At 45.4% G+C, this 17,227-nt stretch overlaps 1 non-coding gene across 1 annotated transcript; it reads left to right on the top strand.

The window, feature by feature from the left end:
- Window positions 1-1,929: 1,929 nt before the first annotated feature.
- Window positions 1,930-2,036, top strand: LOC141589308 (small nucleolar RNA R71). The gene has a single exon (XR_012520253.1). It is a non-coding gene; the product is annotated as a small nucleolar RNA R71 (small nucleolar RNA).
- Window positions 2,037-17,227: the final 15,191 nt, after the last annotated feature.

Here is a 17,227-nt window from a genome sequence, read left to right as displayed (position 1 = left end):
TCGTCCTCCAACGGATCCGTTAGTGAGGAGCCAAGCGTAGTAGAGGCATAAGAAGAGTCCACAGTGCTAAATAAATAACAAGACTCTTGTAACATTGGGCTTCTAATGGTATTGTTTTTGCTAAAGGAAACCCGGTCATCACCCACTTCCAATGTCAACCTCCCATTTTTCACATCAATTAGCGCACAGCATGATGCGTAAAAATGGCCTACCCAATATAATTGGGGTTTGTGAGTCCTCGGCCATATCGAGTATGAGGAAGTCAACGGGTATGAAAAACTTGCCAACTTTGACGGGTACGTCTTCTAAGACACCTAAAGGTCGCTTTAAAGAACGGTCCGCCATTTGCAATGTTGTACTTGTGCATTTTAAAGCACCCATGTTAAGTTTTTCACAAAGGGAATAGGGCATGACACTCACACTAGCACCTAGGTCGCAAAGGGCCTTATCAATGGTATATGTGCCTATAGTGCAAGGAATAGAATAGCTACCGGGGTCCTTAAGTTTCGGGGGAGACTTGTTTTGTAAGAGTGCACTACACTCTTCGGTGAAAGCAATGGTCTCAACCTCATTGAAGGATCACTTCTTTGAGAGTATTTCCTTCATAAACTTTGCATAAGAAGGGACTTGGGTAAGCAATTCTAAAAATGGGACGGTAACTTGTAAATTCTTACACATTTCCATGAACTTACCAAACTTACCTTCTTCCTTTTGCTTTGCTAGACGATGGGGAAATGGTATTTGAACAATTTCCTTGGGAGGAGGATCTCCTCCACATCTTTCACTTTCTCATCCTCATTGGGAACACTCACCTTTGTTGGAACGGCATTACTCTCCTTAGCATTAGGAGAGACTTCTTCAACAACTACCCTGTCATCATCTTCGGGCAATGGGGGCTCAACATTCTTGGCATCAAGCTTACTCTTCCTCTTAAGCATCAATAACCGGTGAGGAAATGGTACACGATCTCTAACAATAGGCTCTTCACTAGCCTTCTTCTTGTCATCTCCCCCAAGCTTGGCCTTTTTAACAACCACCTCTTCATCCAAAGTCATGGATGGCCCATCATAGCTTGAACCGCTTCTCAAGGAAATAGAATTAACAGTTTCATGTGGTTGCTCACCTTGGGGAGGTAGTTGACCATTCTTCCTTTGAGAGCTAGAAGCGGCTAATTGAGCCACTTGTTGTTCCAACATCTTGACCGCGGCACTATGAGCTTGATCATTTTTTTGAATTTGAGCCAACAAGTCCCTTTGCATTTGGATTATCATGCCCTCGAGCTTACCAACTCCTTGATTGTTTTATTGGCTATTTTGTGGTGGATTTTGTTGGTAATTGTTTTGTGGGGGCCTTTGTTGATTTTGATAACCCGGTGGAGGGATATACTTTTGTTGTTGAGGGACATAGGCATTTTGTTGTGGTGGGGGTTGAGGGTTAAGCACATTATTGCTAGTGTAAGACAAGTTTGGATGAAATTTTGAATTCGGGTTATATGTGTTGGAAAATGTACCCGGTGGATATGAACTTTGTCTTAGAGCTTGAAAAGCATTTACCTCTTCCATAGGAGCTCGGCAATGAGCGGCATAGTGGCCCGCACCTCCACATCCATCACAAACGATGATTTGGCTTGTTGAAGACACAACATTGAGTTGTTGGATGGAATCTTTAGCATCTCTTTCCGCCAATTGTTGTTGGAGCAATGCAATTTGAGCTAGCAAAACGGAGTTGTTAGAGGATTCTTCTTTACCTTTGGATGGCACAACTCGGGAATTGACATATTGGGCATCATGGATCGCCATAGATTCGATCGTGGAATGAGCAAGATCGGTGTCAATTTGATCAAACCGCCCATTGTTGGCGGAATCAAGAATCCTTCGGGACTCGGCACAACATCCATTGTAGAATGTTATTGCTAGAAACCAATCATCTAGCCCATGATGTGGGCATTGTCTCTGCAACTCCTTGTACCTGTCCCAAGCTTCATATAAGCTCTCAAGAGCTTGTTGACGGAATCCGGTAATTTGGCTCCTCAAAGTTTGAGTTTTCTCCGGTGGAAAAAACTATTGATAAAAAGCAAGAGCCAATGTCTCCCAATTGGTGATTCCCAAGGTGGTGCGGTCAAGGCTATTGATCCAAAGCTTGGCCTTGTCCTTCAAAGAGAAAGGGAAAAGTATTTCCCTTATTTGGGCTTAGGTGACGCCCGTTTGGCGAATCATGGAGCAATAGTCACAAAAGTTTTGAACATGCAAATTGGGATCCTCCAAAGGACTTCCTCCAAATTGCTTCCTCTCCACAAGGCTAATGAAAGCCGGTTTGATCTCGAATTCCGGTGCGGTGATTTGAGTGGTTGTGATTCCGGCCGGAAGCATGGCCGCGGTGGGCTTTGAATGATCGGAAAGTTTCACCATCTTTTTTGTAGTAGATGGAGGTGGTGGTGGAGATGATGAACTTGAAACCTCCTCCTCTTCAAGGGCTTCTAGATCGTCTAAGTAAGACTTTCTATCACTTTCAACTTGTATGGGAGAAGTGGCTTCTTTCACTTCATTCCAAAATCGTCGTCTTCTCCTAAAGGTTTTCTCAGGCTCGGAATCCGGTGAAAGCAATTCTCCACTACGAGAGGACCTGGGCATAAGACAACAATTTCTAGGAAAATGAAAAGTAACGGTCTCAAGGAACAAGTGTTCCCCAAGACAAAGAAAAACAAGATAAAAATCGACAATTCAAAAAGTAATAAAACCGTTTCCTCGGCAACGGCGCCAAAATTTGATAGGCTTATCGCGTACCTATGCAAAGATAAATTCCCTAAACAACAAGTTAATGTAGCAATAGGGGTCGAACACAAGGAAACGGGAATTACTTCGTGAATTGCTATGGGTAGATTTTTATCAAGGTCGATTACGATTTGGTTTGGTTTGGTTGTTTGATGATTAATAAGAATTATGATGTAAATTATATAACAAAAGGGAGTCTAAGGGGTTCGGGTCACGCATGCAAAGGTAAACATATAATCATGATAAACTTGGTACTAATAACATTGTCAATTGCTTAGGCTTAAAGATACCCATCTTACGATATTAGCATCAACCATAGACCGGGTCCTAGAGAAACTCTCGTCCATGACTAGGTCGTCCTACTATACATGCTTAGTCTAATTCAATTCCGTGCCTCTCGACTTATAGAACGAATAAACAAACTTAATCAAATGAATAGGGCCCTAAACAAAGATTAAACATTGTGGCACAAGCATGTGATAGAAGCAATATGAACAATATTATTATTAATCTATTTCATCATGTTATATATTTGATTTTACATGGCTCCCCTAGCCCTTAGACTAGGAAATTTAGCTACTCATATTTGTAAAGGAAATGCAAATGATATTTAGATTATAAGGCATATTGTAGTAATTATAACTAAAGTGGAAATTGTATACTAATGATGAAATGTAAAGGACTAATACTAAACTCATAAACAAAATACAAAATGTAAATAATAGAAAGATTACCAAAGTAGGAGCTTGATAGACTAACTCGGAAACCAAATGCTTGAATATATAAATAACCAAATGTTTAACAACTACAAGCTTAACGATATTGAAAACTAATGAGAAAACAAATGAGAGAAATATAATGCTTAAGGCTATGAAGAACTAAAATGAGACGTGAAAATTGGATGCCAAAAGCTTTGGAACACCTCTCCTATTTATAGGAGAGGAGAGCATAACGTAAACCATCAAGATGACTGTGGCCCCGATCGGGGTCGTGTGTCTCCGGGTATTTTCTCTTAATTCCTCTCTTAATTGCGTGAGGAATCCAAAGTTTATTATTTAATGCTCCTTAATCACCCGGGTAAATGCCTCATCTATGATCTTTAGAGCTCCCAAAAAGCATCCTATGCATGTTGGAATCTTATGCTTTCCACCTTGACTTGGATTTGATCATTGGGCCTTGACTTTGGTTGTTGTCAACATTTGCACTATACATAATAATCCATCAATTTCTCCATGCAAAACTCAATCCAATGCTCCATGCTTAGTCCAGCACTTGGTCTTGTTTAGCTTAATGAACTTAGTGTATAAAATGATAGGAAAAAGCCTCTAAATGCTTAGATTCCTACAAAAACATGTTAAGACAAGCAAATACACTAGAACAACAAATATTAGCTTATGACACTATGATAAGTGCTAAATAACAAATAAAATGGAGCTAATATAGGGGATGAAAGTATATAAAATATGCACTTATCAATGGTTGTGATTGTTTGTCTCTGGTTCTCGAGATGCGTTCTCGGCTGAGTGGAGTCACTTGCGGGAGTGGTTTCACGCCCTAGTTTCGCCCTCCGTGGAACCCGCCACGGGAGGGGATGTGCACATTAATGGGACAGGGTTATCGCTCGGTATGATGAGCGGGGATTTGGTGGGTACGGCTGCGGTCCCTTACTAGCAGGGTTGGTCCAGTGGACAGTCGGTGACGGAGATTGATTGGAGTGGGTGATTGTGTGTGACTATTTGAGCTATGTTGTTTACTGTACTGTTGGTTATATAAATTGTGTGATTAGTACTGATCCCGTTTAATGTTTTAAAAACTGTGGTGATCCATTCGGGGATGGTGAGCAGTTATTGAGCGGTATGAGTCGAGTTACTGGGATAGTGGGATGTGCCACGGTCTGATGATAGAAGTCTTCCACTGTAGCTAGTAGTTTAATAAACATTTCAGTTAGCTGATTAGACAGTTGGTTTGAAACATGTATTCGTACTTTGGATTTGGTTTTGAGATTGTAACCTTTCGCTAAAGTATTTCTATTTAAATGTTGTTTCATTATTGTTTATTTGATTATCATTGCCTCGGGTAACCGAGATGGTAGCATCCTTATACCTGAGTGGTCCTGGTAAGGCACTTGGAGTATGGGGGTGTTACAAAATGGTATCAGAGCAACGATCCTGAAACCTATAACCAATGAACCTAATGAACATAGGGAGTCAATTAAAATGAACCCGGGGTAAAGGTTGTAGGAGCTAATGCAAAGGCTTGGGAGACGTCCTAAAGTCGCGAACTCGCCCTACAATTTTGAACCGGTCACATGGGGGGTATATGTCAAGGTCGTATGTGATGTTTGTTAGTTTGTATGTGAATGTGGATATGTATGCTGTAATTGTTGGATGTTTGGAGTAGAAGGTTGAGTTTGTGCATGAAAAGTTGGTGAAGTATATAGAACTGTTGTTTGAACAAGAAGCATGTTGGTTGTTTACTATGTGGCGTTGATAATATGATATCGTTGATTTGTTGATCATATGAAAAGCTTGGTAGAAATGCATGCTTAGCTATTTTATATGTCGAGTTATAAAGTTGCATAGAATATGTTGGGATATGATATAACATGCGGGTAGCATATTCGAGTTAGCATGACTCGATCGAGTGGGTCTGACTCGATCAAGTGGGTATTTGACGATTTTGCAACCAGAATCGTGTTTTTGGGCACTCGATCGAGTACCTCGGGCACTCGATCGAGTAGGGGGTCACTCGATCGAGTAGCCTGGCTACTCGGTCAAGTATGTTAGAGATCAGAAGGTCTTTTTGGGGTCTGATGTCGAGGCACTCGATCGAGTATGGTGGGAACTCGATCGAGTAGCCTCTTACTCGATCGAGTAGGTTTAGGCACTCGATCGAGTGTGTTCTGGGCAGTCCGCTTTCGTGTTTTGAGGTTTTAGTGCGTATGTTTATGTCTACCCTTTCTTATATAGTTTCAAGATGCCGCCCAAGAGAAACGCTTATTATGCGAGAGCTGAGACCATGAACATGGATGATATCGTTAAGATGTTGGAGCATCAAGATGCTCTTGCTGAGGCCTTAAAGAAAGTGGGAAAGGATAAGGATAAGGAGGTTGATCACTCTAAGATCAGTCTCTATATAGCGAGGTTCAACCCAAAAGAGTACAAGGGGACCGGGGAACCAAACCTTCTTGACAACTGGCATCGTGAGATGGAGAATATACTAGACCTGGTTCATTGTCCTGATGAGATGAGAGTAGAGCAAGCTGCTTTCTACCTGAGGGAAGCAGCTGGCGAGTGGTGGGATAAGGTGAAGGTGAGTGCTAGGGAGATGTATGCGAACCAGGGCTTACCTGCTATACCTTGGGAAGAGTTTCGGAGGGCTATGAGGAAAGAGTTTGTACCAGAGCATGTGAGGAGTAAGCTGAGGGAGGAGTTTGATGGGTTTAAGATGACATCTGATATGTCGATTCTTGCCGAGTACTACAAGCGTTCAATGAGAAGTCTAGCTATCGAGGATATGGGTTTGAGTGAGGAGAACCGGCGCCGAGGTTTGAGAGGGGTTGACCCCTAAGATCATGGATAAGCTACCTGTAGGAGTCCTTACTGATGTTAAGGAAGCTTATGAGAGGGTTGGGAGAGCTGAGAGGTTAGTGGAGATGGCTCAGGAGAGAGTGGGTGTTGAGAAAAGAAAGGCTGAGAGTGAGGGTGGAGGCCAATCTAGTCACAAGAAAGGCAACCACAATCAAGCTAAAGGGTTTTCTTCTGGGTCAGGGTTCAGTGTTGGGGCTTCCTTTGGGCGTGGCCGTGTGAGTGGTAGTGGTAGTTGGGGGATGACCTGCTATGGCTGTGGCGGTGTAGGCCACAAGAGACATGAGTGCACGAGTATGCCTGAAGCTTTTCAGGCATCGGCTCGGGGGAGCTATTCTCAGGGACCTACACAGAGTTATGCGAGCAATAGACCGTCTGGGTCATGGTCTAACCGGGGAAGTCAGGGCTATCAGGGTGGAGGTAACCGCAATGGCGGTAATTCTTATCAGAAACCAGCTACGAACAACAACAACAATCGTGGGTCGGGTGCTAAGGCGACCACATCACCCAAGATCTTGTCCGGGAGGTGGACGGAAGACCGATGGAAAGTGTTCATGATGGACAAGAAAGCGGTGAGGAGGATGCACATGTTATCACTGGTACTTTTCTTGTTAACGGTATTCATACCTTTGTTTTGTTTGATTCGGGGGCGTCTCAGTCGTTTGTATCTTCGAGTCATGTTAAACGGTTGGGTTTGAGGGTATATGAGTCTGTAAGAGAGATAGTTTTTATACCTTCGGGTGAGTCTGTATCATGTGGGAGGTTGTTTAGAGATGTGTCTATGATAGTTGGGCAACTTGATCTACCTGTAGACTTGCTAGAGTTTCCTTTGGACGGTTTTGAGGTGATAGTCGGGATGGATTGGTTGGGAAAGTATAAAGCTAAGATAGACTGTCATCAAAAGAAAGTGTCTTTGAGAGGGCCTAAGGGTGTTAGTGTGTCTTATCGTGGGTTTCTAGTCAAACCCAAAGTTAAGTAGATTGCAGCTGTCACCTTGAAGTCTTATCTGAGGAAGGGATGCCCTTTGATCTTGTGCCATGTGAGAGATGACCGGATAGAGAGTCCGACAGTTGATCAGATACCAGTGGTGGGAGAGTTTGCAGATGTTTTTCCATAGGAGATTCCGGGGTTGCCACCGAAGAGGGAGATAGATTTCACCGTTGAGTTGAAACCGGGGACGAGGCCAATCTCTAAGGCACCGTACCGGATGGGTCCTAAAGAGATGGAGGAGCTCAGGAAACAGTTAGATGATCTGATAGAGAAGGGATACATTAGACCTAGTGTATCGCCGTGGGGAGCACCAGTTCTTTTCGTGAAGAAGAAAGATGAGAGTTTGAGGTTGTGCATAGACTATAGGGAGTTGAACCGAGTGACGGTGAAGAACAAGTATCCTTTGCCAAGGATAGACGACCTGTTTGATCAGTTTAGTGGTGCATCAGTCTTTTCTAAGATTGATTTGAGGTCGGGATACCATCAGGTGAAGATTAGAGAGGTGGACATACCAAAGACAGCCTTCACGTCGAGGTATGGCCATTATGAGTATGTGGTGATCTTTGTTTGGGTTATCTAATGCACCTTTGTGTTTATGGATTTGATGAACAGAATCTTCAGACAGTTTTTGGACAAGTTTGTGGTGGTGTTTATCGATGACATCTTACTCTACTCTAAGACTAAGGAGGAGCATGAGGAGCATCTGAGGATTGTGTTGCAGACTTTGAGGGAGCATGAGTTATATGCTAAGTTGTCCAAGTGTGAGTTCTGGTTAGAGAAAGTTGCTTTTCTGGGGCATGTGATCTCTAAGGAGGGAGTAGCTGTGGATCCGGCGAAGATTGAGGCAGTGACAAAGTGGGAAGCACCAAAGAATGTTTCTTGAGATCGGGAGTTTCTTGGGTTTAGCTAGATACTACGAGACGGTTCGTGAAAGATTTCTCCAAGATAGCTAGACCTATGACAGATTTGATGAGGAAAGAGAACAGTTTATTTGGGATGAGAGTTGTGAGAAGGCGTTCCAAACATTAAAGGAGCGTTTGACCACAGCTCCTATCTTAGCATTGCCTGAAGGGATCGAGAACTTTGAGGTTTATATAGATGCCTCAAAGAATGGGTTGGGATGTGTGTTGATGCAGAACGGTAAGGTGATTGCCTATGCTTCTAGGCAATTGAAGCCGTATGAGGAGAACTACCCTATACATGATCTAGAGTTGGGTGCAGTGGTGTTTGCTCTCAAGATTTGGAGACATTACCTTTATGGGGCGACCTTTAAGGTATTTTCGGATCACAAGAGTCTCAAGTACATCTTCACTCAAAAGGAGTTGAACATGAGACAGAGGAGGTGGATGAAGCTGATTGGCGATTATGACATGGATATTATCTACCATGAAGGGAAAGCCAATGTTGTTGCAGATGCTTTGAGTAGGAAGAGTGTACACTCCCACGTGTACACTCTATCTTTGATGAGGTTGAGAGATGAGGTGGGGAAGTTTGGGATACATATGATGCAGAGAGGGGATGTTGTGGGAAATTTGACAAGATGTACCTGATCTTTATGATGATATTCGAGGTAAAAACGGGCTTTAGATCCTAAGATGGTTGAGTGGAAAGCTGGAGTAGATAAAGGGACAGTGCCCCGATTCTCCATTCATACAGATGGTAGTTTGAGGTTCGATGGTAGGTGGTGTGTCCCTAATGATGAGGAGCTGAACAAGACAATCATGACAGAGGCAGATTGTACATCGTATTCAGTACATCCAGATGGTGACAAGCTATACAAGGATTTGAAGAACACGTTTTGGTGGCCTGGGATGAAGAAAGAAACAGCTGAGTTTGTGGCCCGTTGTTTGACATGCCAGAGAGTTAAAGGGGAACAGCGACGACCACAAGGTAAGATTCAGTCTTTAGAGGTACCTGAGTGGAAGTGGGAATCCATTTCTATGGATTTCATCGTGGGTTTGCCAAAGAGTCAACAGGGTAACAACATGATATGGGTGATAGTGGATCGACTGACCAAGTCAACTCACTTTGTACCAATGAAAGATACATGGACTAAAGCACAATTAGCTATGGCTTATCGAAAGAATGTGCTAAAGTTACATGGAGTCCCTAAGGACATAGTGTCTGACAGAGATACGAGATTTATCTCAAGGTTTTGGAAAGAGTTGCAGGAATCTTTGGGAACAACTTTGAAGATGAGTAGACTTTTCATCCCTGCGACAGATGCACGGTCGGGACCGAGAGAACAATAAAAACTCTTGAGGATATGTTACGAGCTTGTGTGATGGACTTTGGTGGTAGCTGGGAACAGAGGTTGGATTTGATAGAGTTTTCTTACAACAACAGCTACCACACTAGTATTGGCATGGCTCCGTTTGAGGCTTTATATGGGAGGAGATGCAGGAGTCCGATTTGTTGGGACGACAGTGCTGAGGCAGTGGTTCTAGGACCAGAGATGGTACATGAGATGGTTGAACAGATTAAGATGATCGGGAACGGATGAGAGGCTCGGGATAGGCAAAAGAGTTATGCAGATCTACATCGCCGGGATATAGAGTTTCAGGTTGGGGATAAGGTTCTTCTGAAAGTGTCTCCTATGCGTGGGGTTATGAGATTTGGGAAGAAAGGCAAGCAGAGTCAGAAGTTCATCGGGCCTTATGAGATCTTAGAGCGAGTTGGAGAGGTTGCATATCGTCTGGCTTTACCGGCTGCGTTAGAGAGAGTGCATAATGTGTTTCATGCATCGCAGCTGCGGAAGTATGTGAGTGACCCATCACATGTGTTAGAGGCAGAGAGCTTAGAGCTAGATGAGTCCTTATCATATCTTGAGGTACCTAAGCAGATTCTTGACCGGAAGGTTAGGAAGACTAGGAGTGGTGAGACAGTTTTGCTTAAGATCCTTTAGTCTAACCACGAGACTGAGGAAGCTACATGGGAGGCAGAGGATGCCATGAGAGAGCATTACCCTTTCCTTTTTTATCAGGTATGTATGGTGACGGGGACGTAACCTTGTTTCTTTTAAGGGGGTAGGAGATGATCGCAAAGAGTTTTAAGAGTTTTTATACCCTTTTTATGTTGTGTCGGTATGGTTGTTGTCGTTGAGTCGGGTTGAGTTTGGGTTAATAACATGTTTTATGTTGAGTTTGTTTTGGTTGTTGAGTCGGGAGTGTCGTAGTGGGAGTCTTTGTTTTGTTGTGGTTTGAACTTCGGGGACGAAGTTCTTTTTAAGGAGGGAAGACTGTAATACTACGTATTTATGAGTCTCTGGGTACTCTATCGAGTAGGCCTTACTCTGTCGAGTAAGAGCGAGTTGCAGATTAAAATAGTTTCTGACCTGTTGGGTACTCGATCGAGTAACGTGGATACTCGATCGAGTAAGGGGGCACTCGATCGAGTACCTTAGCTACTCGATCGAGTAGCCGGTTTACGGGGGATGATTTCTCGGGTTTTGTTAATAATGCGATTAAGTATATATTACTTCCGTCACTATTCTTTAAACACTTTTTAAAACCTAATTACTGTGAAAAGAGAAATCAAACTACGTCATTCGCTTTAATCGCATTGTTGGCAAATCCCGGAGCTTGGAAAGTCGGATTTTACCTTTCTTGATACCTTTGTGATCCTTGCGTCGAGGGTAAGACCTACGTACCGTTTTTATAATGTTTTCTTAAAGTTGGTTAAACCCTAATATTGGGATTTGGGGGTTTTGTTATTTTGTATGATTGGTAGTGATTATATGTTTGTATGTTAGGAGGAGGGTTCGTAGAGGAAGCGTTTTGATATCAGCTGTGAGATCGTCTGATTGTGTTGTGCTTTCCAGGTAGGGTTTCCCTACTCAGTATTAGTCCCATAATGCATTGTTGGTGTTGTGTAATTGCTGATTATTATCGTATTGGTTTTATGACGGTAGTTGATTGATTGCTGTTGATGGTTGTGATTGTTTGTCTCTGGTTCTCGAGATGCGTTCTCGGCTGAGTGGAGTCACTTGTGGGAGTGGCTTCATGCCCTAGTTTCGCCCTCCGTGGAACCCGCCACGGGAGGGGATGTGCACATTAATGGGACAGGGTTATCGCTCGGTATGATGAGCGGGGATTTGGTGGGTACGGCTGCGGTCCCCCACTGGCAGGGCTGGTCCAGTGGACAGGCGGTGACGGAGATTGATTGGAGTGGGTGATTGTGTGTGACTGTTTGAGCTGTGTTCTTTATTGTACTGTTGGTTATATAAATTGTGTGATTATTACTGACCCCGTTTAATGTTTTAAAAACTGTGGTGATCCATTCGGGGATGGTGAGCAGTTATTGAGCAGGTATGAGTCGAGTTACTGGGATAGCTGGGATGTGCCACGGTCTGATGATAGAAGTCTTCCGTTGTAGCTAGTAGTTTAATAAACATTTCAGTTAGCTGATTAGACAGTTGGTTTGAAACATGTATTCGTACTTTGGATTTGGTTTTGAGATTGTAACCTTTCGCTAAAGTATTTCTATTTAAATGTTGTTTCATTATTGTTTATTTGATTATCATTGCCTCGGGTAACCGAGATGGTAGCATCCTTATACCTGAGTGGTCCTGGTAAAGCACTTGGAGTATGGGGGTGTTACATTAGAGTCTGTCGACTGTCCGTGCGGGTCGTTTAAAATCCATTAGACTACGTATAAAGGCTCGTCAGCCATAAGAAGGAGTCATACCTGAGGCATCTTCGGATATGTCCTTGCGCGTTTGCAGACAAAGGCTCGCCAGCTATGGTAAGGAAATATACCCGAGGCATCTTCGGGATCTGTCCTTGGACGGTTGCGGACAAAGGCGCGCCAGCCATGACAAGGAAATGTACCTGAGGCATCTTCGGGATCTGTCCTTGGACGGTTGCGGACAAAGGCTCGCCAGCCAAGACAAGGAAATGTACCCGAGACATCTTCGGGATCTGTCCTCGAAAGGTTGCGGACAAAGGCTCGCCAGCCAAGACAAGGAAATGTACCCGAGGCATCTTCGGGATCTGTCCTCGAAAGGTTGCGGACAAAGTCTCGCCAGCCAAGACAAGGAAATGTACCCGAGGCATCTTCGGGATCTGTCCTCGAAAGGTTGCGGACAAATGCTCGCCAGCCAAGACAAGGAAATGTACCCGAGGCATCTTCGGGATCTGTCCTCGAAAGGTTGCGGATAAAGGCTCGCCAGCCAAGACAAGGAAATGTACCCGAGGCATCTTCGGGATCTGTCCTCGAAAGGTTGCGGACAAAGGCTCGCCAGCCAAGACAAGGAAATGTACCCGAGGCATCTTCGGGATCTATCCTCGAAAGGTTGCGGACAAATGCTCGCCAGCTAAGACAAGGAAATGTACCCGAGGCATCTTCGGGATCTGTCCTCGAAAGGTTGCGGACAAAGGCTCGCCAGCCAATGAGGCGGTCGATTAATGGACCATGGGAATAGCCGCGTCAAATGGGCTTGTTTTGAAAGTAGCGAACTCGTGATGCCGCTGTGGGAATAGTGAGTATGGATTTTCACTATCACTGTTTTTGGAATGAGCGGGTTCCGCGAGGAAGCCCCCTGCCGGTATTTGAAGGAATAGTAAATTTGGAATCTTCACCATTCGTCGTTCTTCTTTGAACTTGAAGTGGCGGTTTCGATCGTCGTTTGTTTTAATTTTGAGGGAAAATAGCAAATTTTTAGTTTGCTACTACGTTTGAAGTGTGACGGTTTATGTGCCGCCGTTGACATCTGATGGAAATAGCGAATTTGGAATCTTCACTATTAATTGAAGTGACGGTCTATGTACTGCCGTTGACATCTGATGGAAATAGCGAATTTGGAATCTTCACTATTAATTGAAGTGACGGTTTATGTGCCGCCGTTGACATGTGTGGTGAAAATAGTGGAATTCAACTTCCGACTATTATTTTGAAAATGACGGTTTTAATTGCCGTCGTTTAAAATTTGGAGAAATAGCGGTTTTCGAATTTTCGCTATTTATTGAAGGAAAATAGTGAATTAGATTTCACCATTATTTTTGAAATTGGCGGTTTTGATCGCCATTTGCTTGAAATTTTTGAAGGAAAATAGTGAATTTATATTTTCACTATTTGTGTTTTCGTATTTGAGGAAATGACGGTCCTTAATATCGTCATTGAAAGCTTGAAGTTTATCACGGGAAATTGGGCTAAAGCCCAAAATTCGCTGAATAGAGCAAGGGGAGGCCTGGTTTAGGCGCGAGCCACCTGGCGAACCAAAGGGGCTTCCCTTTTTTCTGTAAAAGACGCGAGTTCAGGCTGCACACCATTCATCATCTCGTCTTCTTCCTTTCGACACAAAAACCCGCAAAAATCGCCATTGAAGGACCTTTGCTAGCTTCCACTCGTGCCATCATCCACAATGTCATCTCAAGGTAAGTATTTCCTCTTGAATCCATTTAAATTTGTTGATCCTTAGCTTGAATGAATTAGGGCGAATTTTACCCTAGAAAATCGAATTGGGCGTTTTCGATTGAGCCCATTTCGAGTGAAATTGATGTTTGCATTAGGTTAGAAACCTGTTTAGGAGTATAGGGGTGCTTTTAGTTTGCATTTTGGTCCCCGTTCCCGCTCCCTATGCTCAAAAAACGTGAGTGAGGCGAGAAACCGTCTCATTTCACAATGCCAAGTTTATTTGCTTGGGTAGTGGATCCCACTAGGTTGCATTGTAGTTGGGAAAACCCGTATTCGCCATTTATGGACCTTCGTTGGGTATGGTGGGCAAAATCGGATTTTTGCCTTTTGTGACGGTCTTATGTCTGACAAAATAAGCGTCTGTTTGAGCTTGAATTGAGTCAGTTTGCCTTGAAATGAACCTCATTGGTAATTTAGGTCACCTTGAGGCGTGATGGAATCACGTTTGCCTTTTTGCGGTCGTTTTTGAATTTTGACCGGTTTGGGCTCAAATTAGCGTATGAGTTGCTTTTTTGAGTCGCAGAAAAATACCCCATTGTGTCGGGAATGTATTTTGGGTTGCAGGCGGACCTTGTATGGGTCTTGAAATGCCGTTTTTGTGGTTTTGACTCGTCTTTTGCTTGAAAAGAGGGGCGAGTCATTTTTGTGTTTGTTTTTTGTGAACTTTTGTTTGGTTGGATTTTGGGCGGGATTGCCCTTGTTTTGCATTGCAGGTTGTTTTTTGGATTTATCCATTTCATGCCGTCGTAATGTCGAAATTTCGGTTGACGTTTTTTTTGTAGGAGAGTGTTCGGGGCAGGCCGAGTCCATGGCGGCGACTTTTGAGGAGTTGTTCGAGGTAGGCCCGGTTAGCACTCTGGTTAGTACACCCGTCGTGGTTGTGGAGGACATCACTGAGGAGGAGAGACCTCCTGAGCAGACTGCTGGGGCCTCAGGCACCGTCGAGGAGAGTGAGGCGCCCGTTGTTGGGGCCACTGTCACTAGGAGAGCTCAGAGTGGGTCTGAGGCTGGTACCTCTGGGAGAAGGGTTTCTTCGAGGCCGCGCCGTCCTCGGGCGACCAGACGGTCGTTGCAGGACGTCACCAGGGTCGTTGAGTTGGGCCCTACCCACCACGTTGAGTCCCGCGGCCATAAGAGACGGAGAGCGGAGACAGCCGAGGACGATGCTGACATCGCGAGTTGGAGAGCCGGGCGGGTTACGGCCCCGCGGGGGTTGCTTTTACGGGCGGCGCCTGACTGGGCCGAGGGTTTTAACGGCAGCCAGTTGTTGCTTCGACTGGACCGACACCTTTCCTACCGTGCTCACGAGGGCTTGGTGAGTCGTGTTCCCCGATTGAATTTTGTCACTTTTGAAGTGTCGGGCCTAAATAGGCATTCTGACGTTGTTTGTTTTTGATTTCGGGAGATTGGCACCATGAGGACTTTCTCGGGCTTTTCTACCTGCTTGGGTTTCTACGACGTTCTCCGAGCCGGGACGAGGGCGTTGATAGAGAGGTCGGCTTTTGGGCCGTTGGTGGCCGCCTGGCGGGACATTCACAAGTCTTCGATTAGGGCGAACCTGTGTTTGATCCGCGCTATGTTGGATCGGTACTGGGATACGACGTCGTCGTTCCACATGGAGTTTAGGGAGGTCAGCGTGACTTTAGAGGACTTTGCCATGGTGTCCGGCCTTCCCTGTGGCGAATTGCCCATTGAGTTTACCGAGACGCCGGAGAGAGTGTCCTCTCCCGCGGTCACTGCTTTGATCGGTACTGCTTTGCCAGAGCCTTCCGACGTCACTCCGTACTTGATCGCGAGTTCGTACGTGAAGGACCACTTCACTGGGAGGGTGGCAGGTGTTACTCCGGCGCCGTTGGCGAGTCCGGAGGCAGAGGTTGAGGCCGACACGAAGGAGGCGCGGCTTTGGTTGTGGTACTTCTTGGGTGCCACGTACTTTGGTGACAAGGGCTAGCGCTTGTCGACCAAGGTGCTTCCTCTCCTCACCGACCTTGACGCTTTGGGTCGGTTTGACTGGGTTACGCCGGCTTTGGCGAGCTTCACCCGGTACTTGCACGCGGCGGTGCGTCCGGAGATAGTGGGAGCGGGTAGTGCTCCTGCTTTGGTTGGTCCCGACCTCATCTTCGAGGTACGAGTATTTTTGTGGTAGTATTCTTTTTAGTTTGATTTTGATTTTGATTTTGATTTTGGCAATTTTTGAGAAATTGGCTGATTTGTGTTTGCTGTGTTTGATTACAGGCTTGGTTGTATGCTTACTTCACTCCTCTGCGTACGGGGACCACAGACGGTGTTCCCTCGATCTACCCTGCTGTGAGGGGTTGGACGGTGGCTCGGAAGAAGTCGATTAAGTCGACTTACGAGGACTGCAGGCGTCTTGTGAACAAGCTTCGGGTTGCTGATGTAAGTCCTTGCTCTCTTCCCCTTCTCTTTTATAGGAATAGATAGAGATAGGATGATTAGGTAGCTTATGAACCCCCCAGTTAGCTGAATAGCTTTGTTTTGAATGTAGTTTGTTGGGCGGCCTTGGGAGCACTACACGGGTATACCGGCTGCCATCAGGGAGCATTTGCAGCCTTGCAGCTCCCTGCGCCTGTACTTGGAGACGGCGATTGAGCCGGTTTAGTACTTGGGCGAGCGTTTAGTTCGCCAGTGCTTTACCGAGACTTTCGTCGTGCCAGTTGACCCGCCTAGGGTGTTGTTCCAGGAGTCGACCCCTGATGAGGTTGAGGAGCACCTTCACGGTCGGGGAGGTGAGGAGCTGTTGCTGCGGGGCGTTGTCTACGACACCTTCCGGTTGTCGAGACTTGCTTGGTACCCGATCGAGGTATATTTTCCTCTGTTTTTTTGTTTTCATCACCTCTCTTAATAGGAGGGTTTGTCATCTTCGATGTGGATCCAAATAGCAGGGAGTCGACTTGCTGATGAGGACTCAGCCCCCAGCTTTCCCGACGGAGACCACTTTTCAGGGACCGGGTGGTGAGGAGCTTCAGTTGCGCTTACCGGAGCCCGCGGCGGCCGAGGTGACCGATGCTGGCATGGAGTGGAGGTTAACCGTTCTGAGGGTGAGTTCCTGACTTGAACACTTTCTCCAATTATACTTTGCCTTACATTGTATTGAAGGACATTTTTGTTTTGTAGCTGACGGTTGTTTGTCACCAGGACTTGTGGCGAATAGCTAACCGCTGGAGGGCGCTTGCTGGTGACCTGGCTACGAGGGAGGCTCGGCTTTCTCAGGTACGTTTTGTGGGCTGTTTTTGTGTGTTTTGTGTTGTATTTCACGTTTTTAGATCTTGAGGATCTGTTATTGTGTTTTGTAGGGCATTGCGGATCCGGCGGAGCTTGCTCGGGTCCGTGCTGAGTTGGAGGCAGCCAGGTCGACGATCGCGGGCCAGGAGCAGGGGATCATCCGTCGGGACCAGGACTTGAGGCGTCGTGAGGACGAGCTACGGAGTCGAGACGCGGAGATTG

This window comes from Silene latifolia, chromosome 6, assembly GCF_048544455.1.
Source record: "Silene latifolia isolate original U9 population chromosome 6, ASM4854445v1, whole genome shotgun sequence".
Classification (NCBI taxonomy): domain Eukaryota; kingdom Viridiplantae; phylum Streptophyta; class Magnoliopsida; order Caryophyllales; family Caryophyllaceae; genus Silene; species Silene latifolia.
The sequence above is the reverse complement of the archived record's forward strand: the minus strand, read 5'-3'. Positions and strand labels throughout refer to the sequence as shown.